Raw genomic sequence first — 23,710 nt, 5'->3', positions numbered from 1 at the left:
TTAGGTAAAATGGTACCATTATACTTCCTTTGTGCTATGATTTAAAGGTTCGAGATAAGACTGTATTTCAATGATTCTAAGATTCTCATTTTCTCATATTTCAACAACTCTGACATTGAAATGCTACTTATAATTCATTATTTATTACAACTACATTTTTCAGCATTTTAAACATTATTTTATTGATACATAAAAATAAGGCAGCATCACACAATCCATGGTGGCTACATCAAGTGGAATACGGTATATACAATAGGACAATGGAAGTCCTAGTCGTATGATTAACATTTAAATCAATTTTAAGCACTTAAATGTACTATGGAAAAGGAGCATTGAAATAAAAGCAAATTTTTAAAACAAAGCAATTCCTTCATTTTTAAAAACTTTAAGCCTAATAGAAGACAGGATTCAAATAAATAAATATGGCTCATTTATTTAAATATTTAGATGTACACAATCTAAATGTATGCATGTATGTAAATTAGTATTTACATGTATAAAATGCATGTAGGGTAAGTATTTATGATAATTAATATCACTGTTTAAGACCTATACATTTTCAAAGTGGCTGCTGATGTTATCTTGCACTACTTTCCCACATCAGAAATGATTTTTTTTTTTGAAAGATGAGAGGACAAGCTTCAGTTGAGACTCAGTCCTAATTCTCTAATTTTAAATCTCTCAGCTTTCTCAGGCTGGGCAGGTACACATGAAATTTTTAAGAATGGAAGGGTCTTGATAGTTAGTATAATGTGTCTTTTACATAACAGGTATTCAGCTTGTATTTGATGAATAAATAGATTTTAAAAATGAATAAATACAGTGGGGAAGTTTAATATTTTTAAAACAGCTACAAATAAAGTGGTATTTTTGCAATGGTAATAGTTACTTATATTCACTATTTTTATTTTCATAATAATAACATGAAACTAAAATGATTAATATATAATTATTGGCATATATGTAATAAATCTATACATAATAAAAATATGTTTAATAAAATATGTACATATATAAAACCAATATCACAGATAAAGTTTATCTTCACTTCTGAAGACACTGAAAGTTCACAGACTATACTAATCCATAGAAATAAAAATTTAAAAATAGAAAGTGAGAAATTACTTTTATGTGCAAAATTCATATTTCTGCTCTTCTTAAGGATTATTTTATTAGTAATAATTATGCTATATGCTATATACCACAGATCCCCAATCCCCTGCTCAGTGAAGAAATCACAAATCTTAAAAAGGAAAAACAGTTCATTATAATACAATTGTTCCCAAATAGCAAATTTTATCACATTTGGTACATATTTTCAGATAAAGCAAGAACATAGTCAGTTTGTATGTGTAATCAAACTGAATGTTATCTTCACCTGATACACCAAAATACATTTTCATATGTCAACATACTTTTGTAGATATTACTTTCAGTGGTCTCATATTATCCCATACTATATATTCACTGAAATTTATTTATGAAATTTGTTATATGGATTCTCTTTAATACAATCATATTTTAAGCACTGCTGAGAAAAACAAATTGCATGTATCTCTCGTTTCCTAAATGTATTTTACTATAATGGAATTGATCAAGAAAGGGCATAAGCATAGTTTAAACATGGTACTTACCACCAAATTGTCCTTTTGAAAAGTCATCAGCAACTTAACTTTAAGCAGAAGTGTAAATATCACTGCTCCTCATCCTCACAAACTTAGGATAGAAAACGGCATTTCATTCCTTTTTTAAATTAAATTCCTTCTCTTATCAGACACATTAAGTATTTTTTCCTATGTGCATAGGTGACTTGCAGAGCTGGAAAAGGTACTTTGCCCAGTTTTAGAGGTATTTTCATATTGATTTGGAATAATTCTCTGTAAAATGAATAGCCATTTTTAATATGTACACACACAAAAACACGTGGTAAATAATATTATATAAGTATGATGTCTTTTATTTTATCTTTTTCTCATAAGCACTGTGATTTAATTTTAATTTTGCAAATAAACTTTCAGAATGCTTGCTTGAGAGGTTCCTAGGAAGGTCTTTGTCAACACAAAAATGTATTTGTATAAATAGGCATTTGCGTTTTCTTCTGGTATTTTTCTCATTTTGCATATTTAAAATAATCTATATTCAATGAGAAACTTATTTTTGTGGCATAAAAATCTAGCTAGTTTCTTCCAAAAAGCAGGCATTTCATTTATAAAAATAACTGTTTTCTTACTAGTATAAAGTCTCACCATTACCCTGTTATACATTCTTACATATATTTGGGTGTTCCTGGATTTTATATTCTCTTGCATTCATTTATCTATCTTTTCAGCTGTTAGCAAACTATTTATGCAAATTAATGGCACATTTTGAAAGGCAAGACTTTTTTTCTCCATTACAAAAATGTTAAGCCATCTTAATATTAAAAGACAGCATGTGTAATTCAAAAATATTAACTTTGATAACTGTGATTTATGTAAAATTAATAAAGATCTCACACCTCGAGAAAAGTGAGTCTTCTTATTTAAGAACGTGAAACTTCTTCCTACTTCAAAGTTTCCTTCTAAGGTCTTTCAGCAAAGAACATATTTACATAGGTATTCATTGATATAAAATATTGGATTTTAGCCAAAAAATTCTTAGCCCAGAAGGTAATATATTATGGGAATTATTTCTTTCATTATGTACCTTTCTATAATGTATCTAACATTATCTTTTAAAATGTGTGCATTAAAAATAAAACAATATATACTTAATTTTGTTAAATCACTTTAAAGTTCTCTCTAAAGTGCTCTGTAAGAGGAACTGTGGGTGAAGGAACCAGCTAAAGTTTTGGGTTTATTTTGCTGCTCATAAAGATGGCCTGGGCCCTCCACCCCCAAGGCGTCCACATCCCAGGCGCTGCGGAGTCCTCCTAGGAAGAAAGCCCAGCGCCCTGGGGACGAGGACGGCCCACCCCGCACACACTATTCTTTCCACGCCTCCCCTGGCCCCCACTCCCCAAGCCCCCAACTCTGAAGGAGGTGCTTCTCCCCACCTGCCCACCTCCTCCCTCAACCCCCAGCCCGCAGCCCGCAGTTCCCGACACCTGTTCTTGTAGATTTCAGACTGGTCTTTTCTCTTCAGCGGGAGCCTCCGCTGCAGCTCCCACGCGTTCCCCTGGACGCAGCTTTGTGTATCATCCCGACATCCTCATCTGGGGTCTGGTACAAGGGGTTAGAGAAGATGCAGTTACTCCAGGAGCTCAGGCGCACCTGGCCCTTCTGGCTCTCCACAGCCAAGATCATCTTCATGGCCCAGCTATTGGCTTCAGAGACGCCACAACTCGCCCTCGCCCTTCCCCCAGCCCAGCCCCCACCCCGCCCCCATCCGGCCCAGCACCAGAAAGCAAGGCAGTCTGGCCCAGACCTCAGACAGGGACCCTCCAACTTCTCGGACAGGGACGTCTCCAACCTCTCGGAGAATAAATAATATACGGAGCAGAGCAGTTGGGCCCCAGCGCCCATGGGACCTCAAAAGGCAACCGCCTTGCGCGTGGCCAGAAACTGCGTGTGGCCAGAAACCGCCCTGAGCCGAGCACTCGCCGGCACCGCATGCAGGTGGCAGCTGCTGCTGAGACGCCTGTGGACTGGCCGAGCTCCCTAGAGCGGAGCGCGCGGTCCCAGCTGTCTCAGGGCCCGCCTAACGACGCTGCCCCCTGCAGCTGCTCCTCCCTTGCCCTCTTTTGAGCGCGAGCTCTTGAGTGTTGGGCACTGTGCAGCCGCCTACATGGGGCTGAGCCACTGGTTCCCCCCTCCTGCAGCTGAAGGGCCGGCCGCCCGAATTAGGGGCTGCTGGAGCATCTGGCCAGGGGTCCGCGCTGCTGGTGGCTCGGGCAGCGTTGAGGGTTGCCACCCCTGCTGCCGCGCGACATATGCAGATGACAGCTGCAGCTGAACCCAAGGCGGAGGCTGGCAAGGCTGGTCCCAGAGGGCCTTCAGGTCTCCGAGTGCACCACCCTCCCAACTGGGGTCCTCTCTTCCTTGCCCTGCGCCCAGAGAACGAGGTCGCCAGTGCTGGGGACTGTGCAGCAGCCTAAATCCGATGGCTGAGCAGCAAGTTCCCGCCCTGTAGCTGCCGGGCCAATCGCCTGAATTAGGCTCCTGGTGACGTCTGGCCCTGGGTTTCACGCTGCTGGTGGCGTGGGCACGGTGAAAGGTTGCCATCGCTGCTTCCCCGCACCGTGTGCAGGTGGCAGCTGCAGCTGAGCCCACGATGGAAGTTGGTAGGGCTGGTCCCACACAGCTGAGGGTCGCTTAGTGTACATCCCTCCAACCCCAGGTTCCACTCTTTTTTGTCCCACGCACAGAGTGTGAGGTCCTGGGAGCTGGGCAATATGCAGCAACCGGGATGGGGCTGAGTGGACATTTCTCACTCTCCTGAAGCTGCAGGGCCCACCGGGTGAATTATGCGGCCGACCCTGGGATCCTCATTGGTGGTGGCAGTGGGCAGGGCAGCGGTTGCCACCGCTGCTGCAGGGTGCCATGTGCAGGTGGCAGCTGCAACTGAGCCCATGGTGGAGATCGACTGGGCTGGTCCCAGAGGTCCTGAATGTCACCGACTGCATGGCCCTTTCACCATAGGGTCCGATATGGAATCTTGGCCAGCTCCGAGAGCTCGGCGTCGTGGGTCCTGGGCACTGTGCAGCCACTGGGATGGGGCTGAGCACCGGTTCCCATCCTCCGGCAGCTGCGGCACGGACCGCCTGAATTAGTTGAAGTGGCAGTGTCTCTCCCTGGGGTCCAGGGCTGGTGGTGCGGGCAGGGTATTGGATTGCCATCTGTGCTGCCGCGCGCCATGTGCAGGTGGCAGCTGCAGCTGAGCCCAGGCGGAGGCTGGGAGGCCTGGTCCCAGAAAGCCTGAGGGTCGCCGAGTGCACCTCCCTCCCACCCTACGGTCAGCTCCTCTTTCTCCCGCGCCCTGAGCTCCGGGTCGTGTGCGCTGGAAACTGTGTGGCCGCCAGGTTCTCTTCCTGCAGCTGCCGGTTCCCTTCTTGCAGCTGTCCTGCCAACCGCCTGAATTAAAGCCCTGGTAGCCTCTGGCCTTGTATTTTTCACTGCTGGTGGCGCGGGCAGTGTTGGGGGTTGCCATCTCTGCTACCGAGCCCTATGTGCAGGTGACAGCTGCAGCAGAGTCCTTGGTGGAGGCTGGCAGGGCTGGTCCCAGACAGCCTTAGGGTCCCCGAGGACACCAGCCTCCCATTCTAGGCTCTGCTGCTCCTCCCATTCTAGGGTGTGCCCAACCCCCCATTCTAGGGTGTGCTCTTCCTTGGCACGAGGTGGCGGGTTTTGGGCACTGTGCAGCTGCCAGTATGAGGCTGAGTGGCCTTTTCCCGCCCTCGTGCTGCTGCAAGGCGGACCACCTGACTTAGGCGCGGCAGTGGCATCTGACATGGGAGTCTGCGCTGCTGGGGTCCAGAGGGGAAGCGGGAAGTTGGAGGCGCAGGGCCACTTCTATCAGTGCGCAACCTGCACGTAGCGGCTGTAGCTCAGGTACTGGCTCCGGATATGGGGCTTCCCTCAGAAGGCCTCCAGGTAGCTAAGTGTGCCTGCTGCCAGGCCTCAGGGTCCACTCCTCCTTGACCTGCATCTGGAGAGCGGCCCTGTTGCTGGGTAATCTGCAGCCAAAGACAATGGGGCTGAGCTGTGGTTTTGCCCATCGTTCCACAGCCCAGCCAGCTACCTGACTTAGCAGCCTCCATGGCATCTGGTCAGGGGATCAGTGCTCCTGGGGATCACTGAAACTAAAGTAACAATTGAATATGAGTTACCACCTACCTGCTTGGAGGTGTGAAAGAATGTTTATAAAGCAGTTAGGAGATCTCCAGAGAAAGCCAACTTAATATAAAGCAAGACTTTCTTACTAATGGGTCAGTCTCACCTTTAGGAAGTCCATGAATTTTCTCTGCAGTGATGCAAGAAGGGAAAAACAAGGCAGCTCCAGAAAGGTGAGATGTGTGAAATTAAACTGGTTATGAAGTCAGCCCAGTTTCAGGAGTTCTTTTCCTCTTCGCAGATGGATGTGAAAATCCTGGAAAGACTCCAAGGGCCACCTCTGTACTGAGAAGTGGCTTTCTAATGGACAGGTTTCGGAAAGGTTCATTATAGATATGTAGTCTCTGTCTCTGATGTCAGAGATTTTTAGTGAAAAATGTCCTTTGATCTGCAGAACCTGCTCTACCTGAAGACCAGCAACCCTTTGAAAGCGGGTGTTGAGCTAAGGATGGAGTTGCAGCATGAGATCCGAGGTGACAATGGGCTGAGGAATTTCCTCAACTACATGGAAAGAGGAACCTGAAAGCTCTACCAACCAACATGTGTATCAGTCATCATCTGTTTCTTTCTTTTTTTAATACAAATGATGTGAGTTAGAAGAGATTATAGCTAACCTTACCAGGGAACTAGTAAGATTCTATTGGGACGAGCCATAGCTTGTGGCTTTGTCCATATGTGCTGTGTCTAGCAGAGAGGCATCCTTGCCTGGCTCCATTGGTAGTGGTACAGCAGGACTCTCTGCCCAGCACTGTCAGGCTTAGGTTAAGTATGAACTGATTCTCATTTTTAATAAAGCTTATCTCATCACTTAATATAGAGATCTAGCTAGCAGAGATTCTCACCCTCAATACTTCCACAGACTTTTTAACTTCTTTTATTAAAAATGTCTTATATTTTTAATAAAAGACCATCCAGCCCCATACTGGCAGCTGCACCGAGCCAGGTGTGGGGGCTCACGGCTGTAATCCCAGCACTTTGGGAGGCCGAGGCAGGTGGATCATCTGAGGTCAGGAGTTTGAGACCAGCCTGGCCAACATGGTGAAACCCCATCTCTACTAAAAATACAAAAAATTAGCCGGGCGTGGTGGTGGGCACCTGTAATCCCAGCTACTTGGGAGGCTGAGACAGGAGAATTGCTTGAATCTAGGAGAGGGAAGTTGCAGTAAGCCGAGATCTCACCATTGCACTCCAGCCTTGGTGACAGAGTGAGACTCTGTCTCAAAAAAAAGTCTTATATTTTTTAATGTATTACATTTTATATTGAACAATAATCACAAGTTCATCTTTTTGGGAGGAAGATTTAAGTCACTGTTTTGGGCATAAACTAATGAACTATGCTGAAATCTAGAGACATCCCAATGGCTTATTGTATATGGTAATATCTGCCCTTAGATTAGTCCTGGACTATTTGACTTTCATTTCTGACATTTGTTTGTTAATATTCTGACTCTTTCCTAATGGTTGCCCTTTTTACTGCTATCAATGCTTGCCTCTAATGTCTCCTGTTTCACAGTGCTATGAACTGAAAAACAAAATGATGTGGCTTGTTAGACTTGTGTGCAAATTAGGAGTCCATAGGCTTCGAGTGAGGAGGACTTGAGGGCTAGGGCACTTCTATAGGAAGAGAGAGACAGAACATGAATAAACTTGCTGGCAGTCACTTTGGACACCGAGGATACCCAGAAACCTCTGCCATTTATGTTTTAGTATGGCTTCATTTATAGTTGGAAATTCCTTGTCTAAGACTCAAAAGACTTAAACACTAAGCTGTGTCCTATACTCATGAATCTCTTAACTAAAGATGAAAGCACATGCTTACCTTGATCAACACAATGAAGAACAATAAGGCTGACATCAGAGATCTATGTTTTGATTGTAGCACAGCCACGTAATTAATAGGTTTACATTGGACTTTGATACTATTTCTTTTGGGGGTTGGGGCAATGCTATGCCATTGTAACCCCACTGTCTCCACTGAGAGGCTGGAGGTGGGGAGCTTCTTCTCTGAGTAGCAGGAGATGGCAAAGCCCTACTTTGAGAGGCTGAAGACAGTGAGCTCCTCCTCTGAGAAACTGGACATGGTGACTCTCTCCTCTGAAAGGCTGGAGACAATGAGTTTCTCCTGAGAGGCTGGAGATGGCAAGTCTTTTTTTTTCCTGAGAGGCTGGAGAAAATTACGCCCTTCTATGAGAGACTGGAGATGGTGAGTTCCTCCTTTGAGAGGCCGGAGGCAGCAAGTTTCTTCTTTCAGAGGCTGGAGATGGTAAGTTTCTTTCCTGAGTGACTGGAGATGAAGATTTCCTCATCTGAGAGGCTGCAGACAGTTTCTTCTTTGAGAGGCTGGAGATGGCAATTTTCTCCTTTGAGAGACTGCAGACTGCAAGGTACTCTTCTGAGAGGCTGTAGATGGTGAGTTTCACCTCTGAGAGGCTGAAGATGATTAATTTATTTTCTGAGAAGCTGGAGATGGTGAGGTCCTACTCCGAGAGGCTAGAGACAAAAAGTTTCTCCTCTGAGAGGCTGGAGACAGCCAGTTTCCCTTCTGAGAGAAGGCTGGAGATGATGAGTTTCTCCTCTAAGAGGCTAAAGACTACAAGTTCCACCCTCTGAGAGGCTGGAGAAGGAGAAGTGCTCCTCTGAGATGCTGGAGATGACCAGATTTTCTTCTGAGAGGCTGGAGACTGTGAGCTTTTCTTCCAATAAAGTAGAGATGGTGAGTATCTTCTCTGAGAAGCTGAGGATGACAAGTCTCTCTTCTGAGAGTCTGGAGATGGTGTATCCTCATTCTGAGAGGCAGGAGATGGCCAGTTTCTTTACTGGGAGGTTGGAGATGGTAAGCTTCTCTTCTCAGAAGCTCAGGATAGTGAGTTTCATCTCAGAGAGTCTGGAGACTGTGAATTCCTCCTCTGAGAGTCTGGAGACATTGAGGTCCTCCTCTGAGAGGCGGGAGATGGCCAATTCCATTTCCGAGAGGCTGGAGATGGTGAGGTTCTTTTCTGAGAGGTAGAAGATGGCCAGTTTCTTTGCTGGAAAGTTGGAGATGGTCAGTTACTCTTCTGAGAGACTCAAGATGATGAGTTTCTTCTCTTAGAGCCCAGAGACTGTGAGTTCCTCATCTAAGAGGCTGGAGAAAGTGAGGTCATCCTGTGAGAGGCTAGAGACATGAAGTCCCCCTGTGAGAGGCTGGAGATAGTGAGATCCCTCTGCAAGAGACCAGAGATGGTTAGTTTCTTTTCTGAGAGGCTGGAGACAGTGAGTTTTTTCTCTGAGAGGCGAAGACAGTGAGTCTCTCCTCTGAGAGGCTGGGGAGTGTGAGTCTCTGTGATTGGCTGGATATGGTGAGTTCTTCCTCTCAGAGGATGGAGTTGGTGAGTTCTTTTTCTGAGAGGCTGAAGACAATGAGGTCCTCTTCTCAGAGGCTGGAGATGGCCTTTTTTTTTCCAAGAGGCTGGAGACAGCAAGGTTTTCTTCTTCTAAGAGGCTGGTGACCGTTTCTCCTCTGAGAGGCTAGAGACAGCAAGTTTCTGTCTAGGAGGCTGGAAACAGTAAGTTTCTTCTCTGAGAGGCTCAGGATGATAAGTTTGTCCTCTGAGATGCTAGAGACTGTGAATTCCTTTTCTGAGAGGCTAAAGACAACCAGTTTCTCCTCTGAGAGGCTGCAGATGGTGAGTTATTTTCCAGAAGCTGGACATGGTGAGTTTCTCTTGTGAGAGGCTGGAGATGGAAAGGTCATTCTCTGAGAGGCTGGAGACAGCCAGTTTCTCCTCCAAAAGCTGGTGATGATGAGTTTCTCCTTTGAGAGGCTGGAGACATTGGGGTCCTCTTCTTCGAGGCTGCAAAAGATAAGTCTCTCATCTGACAGTCTGGAGACAGTGAGTCTATTCACTACGAAGTAGGAGATGGCCAGACTCTCCTGTGAGAAACTGGAGATGGTGAGGTTTGTTTATTTATTTATTTATTTATTTATTTATTTATTTATTTATTTATTTTTTCTGTGAGAGGCTGGAGACTGTGTGTTTCTGCTCTGAGAGGCTGGAGATGGTGTGTTTGTTCTCTAAGAGTCTCAAGACGATGAGACCTCTGTCAGAGATCTTGGCCAGAGCAAATTGCTTGCTGGCATTGGGGTTGGAGGGAAGGTGAGGAAGAGTGAGGGTGAGCTGTGGTGTTATTGAAGTTGGTAGTCACAGCCATGAAAAAGATCTTTGCTGTAAAGAGCCAGAAGTGCCAGGTGCCCCTGAGCTCCTTCTGTGATAACATCTTCTTATAACATCAGTGCAAAATTCCAGTTGAGAACTTCAGGAAGATTCACAAATCTTCCATCCAGAAAAAAAAGTACGGAAGCTGAAGCAGATCCTTATGCTCAAGAGAAAAAACTTGTATGAAACAGACAATAAGAAGAGGTAACAGGAACTGCCAACTGGGGGCTGCAGACAACAAGAGGAGCTGGGTGGATGTAAGAGAAGCACCCCATCAGAGTTGGGAGGCTTTGTGGGAAGACATAGAAAAAGAAACATCTGACAAGATGCAATATTTGGCAGAAAGAACATTTAAGAAGATTGCATGTGTGTCAGAAGAAACATCTGAGAAGACTGCATCATCAGCAGAAGAAATATCAGACAAGATTGAACATTTGGCAGAAGACACATCAGATTAAATATTTGGCAGGAGAAAAACCTGACAATATTGAATGCTTGGGAAAAGAAACATCTGACATAATTGAATGTTTGGCAGAAGAAGGGCATCCACCATTGCTGAGGCTTGAATAGGTAGTTTTATCCTCACAGTGTAAACAAAGCCACTGGGAACTTTGAACTGGACAGAGCCCACCACGGCTCAGCAAGGCCGCTAAGGCCAGACTACCAGATTTCTCCTCTCTGGGCAGGGCACCTCTGAAAAGAAAGGCAGCAGCCCCAGTCAGGGACTAATAGATGGAACCTCCATCTCCCTGGGACAGAACACCTGGGGAAAGGGGTGGCTGTGGGCACAACTTCAGCAAACTTAAACGTCCCTGCCTGATGACTCTGAAGAGCGTGCAGTGAACCTCCCAGCTCAGCGTTCGAGCTCTGCTAAGGGTCAGACTGCCTCCTCAAGTGGGTCCCTGACCCCTGTGTATCCTGACTGGGAGACACCTCCCAGTAGGGTCTGACAGACACCTCATACAGGAGAGCTCTGGCTGGCATCTGGCATGTGCCCCTCTGGAACAAAGCTTCCAGAGAAAAGAACAGGCAGCAATCTTTGCTGTTCTGCAACCTCCGCTGGTGATGCCCAGGAAAACAAGGTCTGGAGTGGATCTCCAGGAAACTCCAGCAGACCTGCAGCAGAGGGGCCTGACTCTTAGAAAGAAAACTAACAAACAGAAAGGAATAGCAGGTCCACTCAGAGGCCCCATCTGAAGGTCACCAACATCAAAGACCAAAGGTAGGTAAATCCACAAAGACGGGGAGAAACCAGCACAAAAAGTCTGAAAATTCCAAAAGCCACAACATTTCTTCTCCTCCAAAAGATCACAACTCCAGCAAGGGAACAAAACTGGATGGAGAATGGGTTTAATGAATTGACAGAAGTAAGCTTCAGAAGGTGGGTAATAACAAACTCCTCCTAGCTAAAGGAGCATGTTCTAACCCAATGCAAGGAAGCTAAGAACCTTGATAAAAGGTCAGAAGAATTGCTAACTAGAATAACCAGTTTAGAGAAGAACACTAATGACCTGATGGAGCTGAAAAACACAGCATGAGAAATTTGTGAAGCATACACAAGTATCAATAGCTGAATTGATCAAACAGAAGAAAGGATATCAGAGATTAAAGGCCAACTTAATGAAATAAACTGAGTTGTGGAGAATGGAACCAAGTTGGAAAACACTCTTCAGGAGATTATCCAGGAGAACTTCCCCAACCTAGCAAGACAGGCCAACATTCAGATTCAGATTCATGAAATACAAAGAATACCACAAACACACTCCTTGAGAAGAGCAACCCCAAGGAACATAATCATCAGATTCACCAAGGTTGAAGTGAAGGAAAAAAGGTTAAGGGTAGCCAGAGAGAAAAGTCAGGTTACCCACAAAGGGAAGCCCATCAGACTAACAGCAGATCGCTACAGAAACCCTGCAAGCCAGAATAGAATGGAGGCCAATATTCAACATTCTTAAAGAAAATAATTTTCAACCCAGAATTTCATATCCAGCCAAAGTAAGCTTCATAAGTGATGGAGAAATAAAATCCTTTACAGACAAGCAAATGCTCCGAGATGTTGTCACCAACAGGCCTGACTTACAAGAGTTCCTGGAGGAAGCACTAAACATGGAAAACAACAACTTGTACCAGCCACTGCAAAAACATACCAAATTGTAAAGATCATCAACACTATGAAGAAATTGCATCAACTAGTGGGCAAAATAACCAGCTAGCATCATAATGACAGGATAAAATTCACACATAACAATATTAACCTTAAATGTAAATGGGATAAATGCCCCAATTAAAAGACAAAGACTGGCAAATTGGATAGAGTCAAGACCTATCAGTGTGCTGTATTCAGAAGATCCATCTTACATACAAAGACACACATACGCTCAAAATAAAAGGACGGAGGAATATTTATCAAGCACAAGGAAAGCAAAAAAAAAGCAGGAGTTGCAATCCTAATCTCTGATAAAACAGACTTTAAACCAATAACGATCGAAAAAGACAAAGAAGGGCATTATGTAACAGTAAGGGGATCAATGCATCAAGAAGAACTAACTGTCCTAAATACATATGCACCCAATGCAGGAGGACCCAGATTCATAAAGCAAGTTGTCAGAGACCCACAAAGAGACTTAGACTCCCACACAATAACAATGGGAGACTTTAACACCCCACTGTCAATATTAAACAGATCAATGAGGCAGAAAATTAACAAGGATATTCAGGACTTGAACTCAGTCAGCTCTGGAGCAAGCAGACCTAAGAGACATCTACAAAACTCTCCACCTTAAATCAACAGAATATACATTCTTCTCAGCGCCTGATCGCACTTATTCTAAAGTTGACCACATAAGTGGAAGTAAAACACTCCTCAGCAAATGCAAAAGAACAGAAATCATAATAAACAGTCTCCCAGATCACAGTGCAATCAAATTAGAACTCAAGATTAAGAAACTCACTCAAAACCACACAACTACATGGAAACTGAACAATCTGCTCCTGAAGGACTATTGGGTAAATAACGAAATGAAGGCACACATAAAAATGTCCTTTGAAATCAGTGAGAACGAAGACCAGTGTACCAGAATCTCTGGGACACATTTAAAGCAGTGTGTAAAGGGAAATTTATAGCACTAAATGCCCACAAGAGAAAGCAGAAAAGATCTAAAATTGACACCCTAACCTCAAAATTAAAAGAACTAGAGAAGCAAGAGCAAACAAATTCAAAAGCTAGCAGAAGACAAGAAATAACTAAGATCAGAGCAGAACTGAAGGAGATAGAGACATGATAAACCCTTCAAAAAAATCAGTGAACCCAGGAGCTGCTTTTTTGAAAAGATCAACAAAATACAGCACTAGCCAATTAATAAAGGAGAAAAAAGAGAAGAATCAAGTAGATGAAATAAAAAAGGATAAAGGGGATATATCACTACTGATCCCACAGAAATACAAACTACCATCAGAGAATACTAGAAAACTCTCTATGCAAATAAACTAGAAAACCTAGGAGATATGAATAAATTCCTGGACACATACACCCTCCCAAGTCTAAACCAGGAAGAAGTTGAATCCCTGAATGAACCGATAATGAGATCTGAAATTGAGGCAGTAATGAATAGCCTACCAACCAAAAAAAGTCAAGGACCAGAAGGATTCACAGCCGAATTCTACCAGAGGTACAAAGAGGAGCTGGTACCATTCCTTCTGAACTATTCCAAACAATAGAAAAAGAGATAATAAACTAGGTGTTGATGGAATGTATCTCAAAATAATAAGAGCTATTTATGACAAATCCACAACCAATATCATACTGAATAGGCAAAAACTGGAAGCATTGCCTTTGAAAACCGGCATAAGACAAGGATGCCCTCTCTCACCACTCCTATTCAACATGGTGTTGGAAGTTCTGGCCAGAGCAATCAGGCAAGAGAAAGAAATAAAAGGTATTCAAATAGGAAAAGAGGAAGTCAAATTGTCTCTGTTTGCAGATGACATGATTGTATATTTAGAAAACTCCATCGTGTCAGCCCAAAATCTCCTTAAGCTGATAAGTAACTTCAGCAAAGTCTCAGGATACAAAATAAATGTTTTAAAATTACAAGCATTCCTATACACCAATAATAGACAAACAGAGATTGAAATCACGACCAAACTCCCATTCATAATCGCTACAAAGAGAATAAAATACCTAGGAATACCACTTACAAAGGATGCGAACAACCTCTTCAAGGAGAACTACAAACCACTGCTCAAGGAAATAAGAGAGGACACAAACAAATGGAAAAACATTCTATGCTTATGGATAGGAAGAATCAATATTGTGAAAATGGCCATACTGCCCAAAGTAATGTATAGATTCAATGCTGTCCCCATCAAGCTACCATTGACTTTCTTCACCGAATTGAAAAAAAAATTACTTTAAACTTCATATGGAACCAAAAAAGAGCCCACATAGCCAAGATAATCCTAAGCAAAAAGAACAAAGCTGGAGGCATCAGGCTACCTGACTTCAAACTATACTACAAGGCTACAGTAACCAAAACAGTATGGTACTGGTACCAAAACAGATATATAGACCAATGAAACAGGACAGAGGCCTCAGAAATAACATCACACATCTACAACCATTTGATCTTTGACAAAACTGACACAAACAAGCAATGGGGAAAGGTTTCCCTATTTAATAAATGGTGCTGAGAAAACTGGCTAGCCATACGCAGAAAACTGAAACTGGACCACTTCTTTACACCTTATACAAAAATTAACTCGAGATGGATTAAAAACTTAAACATATGACCTAAAACCACAAAAATCCTTGAAGAAAACCTAGGCAATACCATTCAGGACATTGGCATGGCCAAAGACTTCATGTCTAAAACACCAAAAGCAACGGCAACAAAAACCAAAATTGAAAAATGGGATCTAATTAAACTAAAGAGCTTCTGCACAGCAAAAGAAACTATCATCAGAGTGAACAGGAAACCTACAGAATGGGAGCAAATTTTGCAATCTACCCATCTGACAAAGGGCTATTGAAACACTGCTCTCCATTATGCTGCCTATAATGAAAATGTGTTAATGGCAGTAAGACTATTTTCATACAATGCAAACATTGAAGTGAAAGGAAAATGTTAGAGATCAACCAATGTTATCTTCAAAATATTTTTCTTAATATTGACATATGAAAGAAACAGTTATTCATATTTGGAAGCCCAAACATTACCTAAATGAAAACATTTTGAAATAACTTAATTTCAAAGATTTTACTTTAAAGATTAATATTTTTAAAAAAGTATTAGAGAGCATGGCTTTCTTTTATGAATTATATAAAATATTTAAATTTGTTAAAGGTAAAACATTTTTTCAAATATTTTTTACCACTCAATTTTTTTCTTTCAATTTAGTTTAAAACAACACAGGAAATAAAAATTTGCCTGAATAAACAGTCAAAATGTGAATATTTTGATATTCATTATTAATTAAATACATTGTTTGGCAATTTATGAAAATTTTTAGTGTGTGTGCCCTTTGACCTAGAAATTCTTTTCCCAGGAATGTATTCTAAGAAGATAATCACAAAAGTTTACAAACATGAATAGAAAAGAAGAGTCACTGCAGAGGAGTCACTTGTAAAAGTGAAAAATAGCAACAGCCCAAATGTCGTGAATAGGGAATTAATATATGGTACATCTATGCAAAAATACTGTGCAGCTATTAAGCCTATAAACCCAAAGTTTCTGACACGGATAGCAACAGACTAGAGAGTGAAAGCAATCAGGTTATAAAGCATCAGCATAAAAGATCTATTTAAACAAATTAATTTTTTGAGTGCATACATAGGGATATATAAAATATATCTAGTTAAATGCCAAAGTGGTTATCTTCACTTAAGTAAAATTTAGGGACAATTTTACATTTCTTTTATATATATTTTCTTATATTGACCAGCTTTCTTAAAAAGTATGTGGCATTTTTATGATCATAAAGGAGCAACAGAGGATCTCTCACACATTCCTCATTCACAGAAGGTCTGTATTACATATTTGACATAGTGAATTTCTTTACAAAATTAATATTGAAGAAAAGGTTTCATGGCTTCAAAATAACAACCTGAAAGCTACTCTTCTAAATTAGATTCTGGGCAACTAAAATTTTAGACACGTAAACAACAGCAAGCACTTACGGCTTGAGAGCTTTAGTTTGAGAAAAACGGCTGAACAACTTTTTGTCTTCACCCTTGAAATCTGGATGATTGAACAATTTTAAATATTTTTTTTTTGGTAGAGATGGGGTCTCACCATGTTGCCCAGGTTAGTCTTGGATCCCAGGGCTCAAGAGATCCTCCCGTTTCAGCCTCCCCAAGTGCTGAGATTACAGGCATGAGCCATGGTGCCTGGCCTTTTAAAATGACTTAATGGAGCCAATCTAATTCACTTCAGAGTTGGATTCTCAAGTAAGTGCATTTCAAATGCACTTTCTCACCTATGGAAAGCTCTTCACAGCTCATGACCATTTGGCTAACTTCTACATTTTATATCAGATGTCTTCTCCTCTGTAAACTCCAAGTTCACTGTTAGATTAGCTCATCTCAGCTTTTTTGCTGCATATAGCACGTCTCTCATTAAACTAAAACATTAGTGCCTGATCCCTCCAGCTGTCAGCTCTGCAGAAGCAGGGGCCCACACTGCTTGGGGAATGCTGAAAAGTTTGCCAAAGTCTATGACTTATCGGCACCATCTACGTGGTGTGTTTTCATTAAAATAAATTACCTAATCAGTCAACAGTATCCAGTCACCTGGACACAGAAGAGGAGAAGTAATCACTGCAAGGTGCATAACACAGAAAGCAATGATCGGGAACCAGTTATTTCTCAAGTCAAGGCTATGATCCTAACATGTTACATGAATTTCAAAATTTAATAAACATTTTAAGTAGTCTTACAGAATTCAGGTAAATAGATTTCATACTAACTAGCCCAAAAAAGCATGACCTAAACACGTACACACACCCTTTCAAAATTCATTTTTTGTAAAACACTACTACTTAATTTCACCCTAATTTTTTTTTTTTGAGAAGGAGTCTCACTCTGTTGCCCAAGCTGAAGTGCAGTGGCACTATCTCGCCTCACCACAACCTCCGCCTCCCAGGTTCAAGCGATTCTTCTGCCTCAGCCTCCCAAGTAGCTGGGACTACAGGCGTGCACCACCATGCCTAATTTTTGTATTTTTAGTAGAGATGAGGTTTTACTACGTTGGCCAGGCTGGTCTCGAACTCTTGACCTCATGATCCACCCTCTTCAGCTGCTCAAAGTGCTGGGATTACAGGCGTAAGCTACCATGCCCATCTCACACTGATTTTTAAACATTGCTCCAGTACTTAATTAGAAACAATACTTTGTGTTTGTATAACACACAGTGGTTTCTCAGTCTCTGTCTCATACTGTCTCACTGATTTCCACATCATTCTGTGAAGTAGGCCAGGAAGGTAGTACTATATGTGATGTACGTTTACCAAAAAAGTATAAAAACATCCATTCTCCTAAGTACAAGAATCTTTGAGTTTAGTTAACTTGATGAAAAAGCAGTAAAGGAGGAATAAAAGAATAAAAAAATACATGAAACGTTAAAAATAAAAAGGAAAATAGAAGTAAATCCAAGCATATCATAGTAACATTAAATGTAAATGGATTAAACAATACAATCAAAAGGCAGAGATTGTCAGACTGATAAGAAAAATGTGATCCAACTATATATATTATTTATAAGAGACACACTATAGATTCAAAGATATACATGGATTGAACGTAAAAGGTGCAGATAGTAGCCAAGACAGCTAAAGTGGTGATATGGTTTGAATGTGTTCCCCAAAAGTTCATGTGTTGAAAACTTGGTCCCCCAAGGTAGCAGTGTTGAGAGGTAGAACCTCTGCGAAGTGACTGGTAGAACCTTTGGGAAGTGACTAGTAGAAACTTTGAGAGGGAGAACTTTTGGGAGGTAGAACCTTTGGGAGGCCAAGCCCTTATGAATGGATTAATTCATTCCTGGTTGTCTCTTGTGAGGCCACCACCAAGTAATACCCAGCACTACCTTGAGACTCTGTAGAGTCCCCACCAGGGAAAAGATCCTCACCAGATAAGCCCTGTAACTTTGGATTTCCCAGCCATCAGAGCTGTAAGAAATAAATTTATTTATAAATCACTTAGTCTCAGGTATTCAGTTATAGCAACAGAAAACAGAGTAAGTCAATATAGTCAATCTTATAAATATGTTTAAATATAAATATATAACACATATATATTTATATTACCATAAAAATACATGATAAATATGTACATATATATAAAGGCTAAGCTACTCTAGCCCTTAAAAAACCAAGCTCCCCAAATCAAAAAGTGCCTCCTGGATTTGTTTTGCCATTAATTGCTCACAGTGAATCAAGAACTGGACAAAATCAGTTTCAATGCCCGTCACTGATATCACCTATGCATTTTGTAGGTAAAATCTAGGTTTGTTCTCAACAAATGCAAAAGAACTGAAATCATAACAAAAAGTCTCTTGAACCACATCACAATCTAATTAGAAATTAAGACTAAGAAATTCACTCAAAACTGCATCATTACGTGAAAACTGAATAACCTGCTCTTGAGTGAACATAGGGTAAATACTGAAATTAAGGAAGAATGCAAGAAGTTCTTTGAAACTAATGAGAACAAAGATGCAACCTACCAGAATCTCTGGGACACAGCTAAGGTAGTGTAAAGAGGGAAATTTATAGCCCACAATGAGGGAAACGAAATGCCCACATCAAAAAGCTAGAAAGATCTCGGGTCAACAACTTAACATCACAACTAAAAGAGCTAGAGAACCAAGGGTGAACAAATCCTAATGCTAGCAGAAGACAAGAAACCAAAATCAGAGCTGAACTGAAGAAGATAATGACATAAAAAATCTTTCAAAAGATAAAAAAATCCAGGAGATACTTTCTCGAAAAAGTTAATAAAATAGACAGACTTGCTAGCTAGTCTAATAAAGAATAAAAGAGATAAGATTTGAATAAACACGATCAAATACAAGGGGGATATTAACACTTACCCCAAAAAAATGCAAACAATGATCAGAGAATATTATGAACACCTCTTTGCACATGAACTAAAAAATCTAAAAGAAATGGATACATTCCTGGACATATACACCCTCCCAAGGCTGAACAGGAAGAAATTAAATCCTTTAATGGACCAAAAACAAGCTCTAAAATTGAGGAAGTAATAAATAGCCTACTAAGTAAAAAAAGCCCAGGAATAGATGAATTCACAGCTGAATTCTATCAGTTGTACAAAGAAGAGCTGGCATCATACCTACTGAAAGTATTCCAAACAATTGAGGAGGAGAAAAATCCTCCTTAACTCATCATCCTGATACCAAAACCTGGCAGAGATAACAAAAAGAAAAAAGAAAACTTCGGCTAGTATCCTTGATGCATGTCAATGCAAACATTCTCAACAAAATACTGGCAAACTGAATCTAGCAGAACGTCAAAAAGCTTATCCACCAAAAGCAAGTAGGCTTTATCCCTGAGATGCAACAACAGTCAAGCTAAGAGCCAAATCAGGAATGAACTCACATTCACAATTGCCACCAAAAGAATAAGATACCTAGGAATACAGCTAACTAGGGAGGTGAAAGGTATCTGCAAGGAAAACTACAAGGCACTGCTCAAAGAAATCAAAGATGACAAAAACAAATGGAAAAATATTCCATGCTCATGCATAGGAAGAATCAATATCATTAAAATGGCCATACTGCCGAAAGCAATTTATAGATTCAATGCTTTTACTATTAAACTACCATTGAGACTCTTCACTGAACTAGAAAAAAATATTTTAAAATCTATATAGAACCAAAAAAGAGCCCAAATAGTCAAGCCAATCCTAACCAAAAAGAACAAAGCTGAAGGCATCATGCTGCCTGACTTCAAACTACACTACAGGGCTACAGTAACCAAAGCATGGTACTGGTACAAAAACAGAAACGCAGGCCAATGGAACAAAATAGAGAACTCAGAAATAAGTACACATACCTACAACTATCTGATCTTTGCCAAACCTGACAAAAACAAGCAATGGGGAAAGGATTCCCTATTCAATAAATGTTGCTGGGATAACTGGCTGACCATATGCAGAGGATTGAAACTAGACCCCTTCATTACATCATATACAAAAATTAACTCAAAATAGATTAAACACTTATTGTAAAACCCCAAACTATAAAAACACTGGAATTCAAGACCTTCAAATTATGAAATCGCATGTATCTCTCATTGTCTGCTAAACAGATTTTAGTATAATGGAATTGATCAGTAAAAGGAATATACATTTTAAAAATGTAATGCTTACCACCAAATTGTCCATTTGAAAGGCCATCAGCAACTTTAAGCAGCAGTATAATATCACTGCTTTTCATCTTCACAAAATTTGTGGACAGAAAACATATTTTATACCTCTCTTAAATTCCTTCTCTTACCAAGAACACAAAATACTTTTTCCTATGAGCATAGGTCACTTGCAGATCTGAAAGAACTGCTTTGTTCAATGTTAAATTAGAGTCTTTTTTTTTTCAGGCTGATTTGAAATAATTCTCTGTAAAATGAAAATCCATATTTAATCTAATATGTGTACACGTATATGGTAAATATTTTATAAGTATGTTACCTTATGTTTTGTTATTTTTTGTTATATATAGGGTGATTTAATTTTATTTTGCTAGATCAACCTTCAGAAGGCTTGCTTGTGAGCTTCTTAGACAGGTTTTTGTCAACACAAAAATGCTTCTGTATAAATAAGGCATTTGTGTTTTCTTCTGATGTTTCTCTCATCTTACATATTTAAAATTTTCAGTCTATATTGTATGAGGAACTTATTTTTGTGGCATAAAAATCTAGCTAGTTTCCTCCAAAAAGCAGGCCTTTCATTAATGAAAATAATTCATCTTTTCCTACTAGTACAAAGTATCACCATTATCAAGTTCTGAATTCTTACATATATTTGAGTGTCCCTGGATTTTCTATTCTCTTGTATTCATTTATCTATCTTTTCAGCTGTTAGCAAACTATTTGTGGAAATTAATAGCACATTTGATATCTAGAAAGGTAAGACTTTTTTAACCGTTACAAAAATTTTCTTAATGTCATCACAATAGTGAAAGCATGTGTAATTCAAAAACGTTAAAAATTTTGATAGCTTTATTTGGTTTATGTAAAATTGAGAAAGAGCTCACATCTTGAAAAAAATGAGTCTTCTTAATTCAAGAACATGAACCATCTTCCCACTTCAAAGTGTCCTTCTAAGGTCCCTCAGTAAAGAACATATTTATGTAGGCATTTATTAATATAAAATAAATATTGGGTTTTAGCCAAAGAATTTCTAGCCCAGAAGGTGATATATTATGGGAATTATTTCTTTCATTACGTTCCTTTCTATAATGTATCTAATATTATCTTTTAAAATGTGTACATTAAAAATAAAACACTGTATATACTTAATTTTGTTATACCGCTTTAAAATTCTCTCTGAAGTGCTCTGTAAGAGGAACTGTGGGTGGAGAAACCAGCTAAAGTTTTGGGTTTCTTTTGCTGCTCATAAAGATGGCTTGGGCCCTCCGCCTCCAAGGCGTCCACATCTCAGGCGCTGCGGAGTCTGCCAGGGAGAAAAGCCCAGCGCCCTGGGGACCAGGACGGCCCGCCCCACACACTCCATTCTTTCCAAGCCTCCCCTCGACCCCACTCCCCAAGCTCCCAGCTCTGAAGGGGGTGCTTCTCCCCAGCTGCCCACTTCCTCCAGTAGCCCCCAGCCCACAGCCCGCAGTTCCCGACACATGTTCTTCTTGTAGGTTTCAGACTGGCCTTTTCTCTTGAGCAGGAGGCTCCGCTGCAGCTTCCACGCGTTCCCCTGGACGCAGCTTTGTGGATATTCCAGATCCTCATCTGGGGTCTGGTACCAGGGGTCAGAGAAGATGCGGTTATTCCAGGAGCTCAGGGGCACCTGGCCCTTCTGGCTCTCCACAGCGAAGATCTTCTTCATGGCCCGGCTATCGGCTTCAGAGACGCCACAACTAGCCCTCGCCCTTCCCCCCGCCCAGCCCCCACCCTGACCAGCACCAGAAAACAAGACGGTCTGGCCCAGACCTCAGACAGGGACCTTCCAGCTTCTCTGAGAGGGACGTCTCCAGCCTCTTGGAGAAGAAATATACGGAGCAGAGCCATTGAGCCCCAGCGCGCACTGGCACCTCGGAAGGTAATGGCCCCGCGCGTGGCCACAAACTGCGCGTGGCCAGAAACCGCCCTGAGTCGCGCTCTCGTGGGCACAGCATGCAGGTGGCAGCTGCAGCTGAGGCGCCCACCACCAAACTGAGCTCACGGTGCGATCTGCCCCAGGCCCCACGTGACTGCGCAGCCCCAGTCCACTGCTCCTGCTCGACCCGCGCCCAAAGTTGGGGGTCCCTGGAGCTGGGCACTCTGCAGCCACCAGGATGGGACTGGGCACTGTTTTCCACCTTCCTGCAGCTGCGGTTGCAACTGCGTGACTTAGGCGCCACGGCAGCGTCTGGCCCTGTGGACCGCGATAGTAGTCACGGAAATAGCCCGGGTTGCCCCAGTTGCTGACCCCGCCATGTTCAGGTGGCAGCTGCAGCTGAACCCCTGGCAGAGGCTGGCAGGAATGGACCCAGATGGCCTGAGGGTCTCCGAGTGCTCAGCGCCCCAACCTAGGGTCCGCTCTTTCTTGGCCCCCCGCCCATATTGCTAGGTGGCGGGTGCTGGGCTTTGAGCAGCCACAGGAATGGCGCTGAACGCCAGTTGTAGCCCTACTGCAGCTGCGAGGCCGACCGCCTGAATTAGGGGCCTAGAAGGTATCTGGCCCTGCGGTCCCTGCAGCTGGTGATGCCTGCAAGGTCAGGGGTTGCCAGCTTTGCGGCTGCCCGCCATGTGCAGGTGGCAGCTGCAAATGAGCCCACGGCAGTGTCTGGCATGGCTGGTCCCAGATGGCCTGAAGGAGGCCGAGTGCCCAGCCCTCCCACAATAAGTTCGGCTCTTTCTTGGCCTGCGCCCCAAGCATGGGGTCACGGGCGTTGGGCACTGCTCAGCCGCTGGGTTGGGGCTCAGCAGTCGGTTCCCGCCCTCCTGCAGCTATTGGGCCGAACGCCTGACAGGCAGGGTCCGGGGTTGCCACCGCTGCTGCCGCAGTACCTGCACTTTTTTGGCTGGTGCGGGAGCGCGGACTCGCAGGCCGTGGGCATTGTGCAGCCATGGGGTTTGGCTGAGCGCCGATTGCCGCCCTCCTGCGGCTACGGGGCTGACTGCCTAACCGAGGGGTCATGGCAGCATATGGTCCTGGAGTCTATGCTGCTGGTGGCTGCCGGCAGAGTTGGGGGTTGCCACTCCCGCGGCCCCGTGCCATGTGCAGGTGGTAACTGCACATAAGTTCAGGGCGGAGGCTGGCAGGGCTAGCCCAGACGTCCTGAGTTTCGCCAAGTTCACTGGGCCGAGCCCAGAAGTCTGAGCCCAGGGTGCTGGGCTCTTTGCAGCCATCGCGATGGGGATGAGGGCCGGTTCCCGCCCTCCTGCAGCTGCGGAAGAGACGACCCAAATCAGGCGCAGTGGCAGTGTCTGACCCTGGGGACCGCGCTGCTAGTGGGGCGGGCAAGGTCGGGATTTGCCACA

At 42.7% G+C, this 23,710-nt stretch overlaps 1 long non-coding RNA gene across 3 annotated transcripts in view; it reads right to left on the bottom strand.

The window, feature by feature from the left end:
* Positions 1-23,710, bottom strand: part of LOC117981407 (uncharacterized) — a 41,915-nt gene that overhangs the window by 886 nt on the left and 17,319 nt on the right. Inside the window, exons 2-4 of one of the 3 annotated variants that reach the window (XR_010112939.1) lie at positions 7,630-9,643; positions 3,086-3,200; positions 1,635-1,877 (exon numbers count right to left, since the gene is read on the bottom strand). This is a non-coding gene — a long non-coding RNA (uncharacterized LOC117981407). Of the gene's footprint in view, positions 1-1,634; positions 1,878-3,085; positions 3,201-3,405; positions 4,096-7,629; positions 9,734-23,710 lie in introns of those variants that run through there. The other 2 variants (XR_004672913.3, XR_004672912.3) reach the window with 2 other exon arrangements.

Source organism: Pan paniscus, chromosome 7, assembly GCF_029289425.2.
Source record: "Pan paniscus chromosome 7, NHGRI_mPanPan1-v2.0_pri, whole genome shotgun sequence".
NCBI lineage: Eukaryota > Metazoa > Chordata > Mammalia > Primates > Hominidae > Pan > Pan paniscus.
This window is presented reverse-complemented; position numbering and strand designations above follow the sequence as displayed.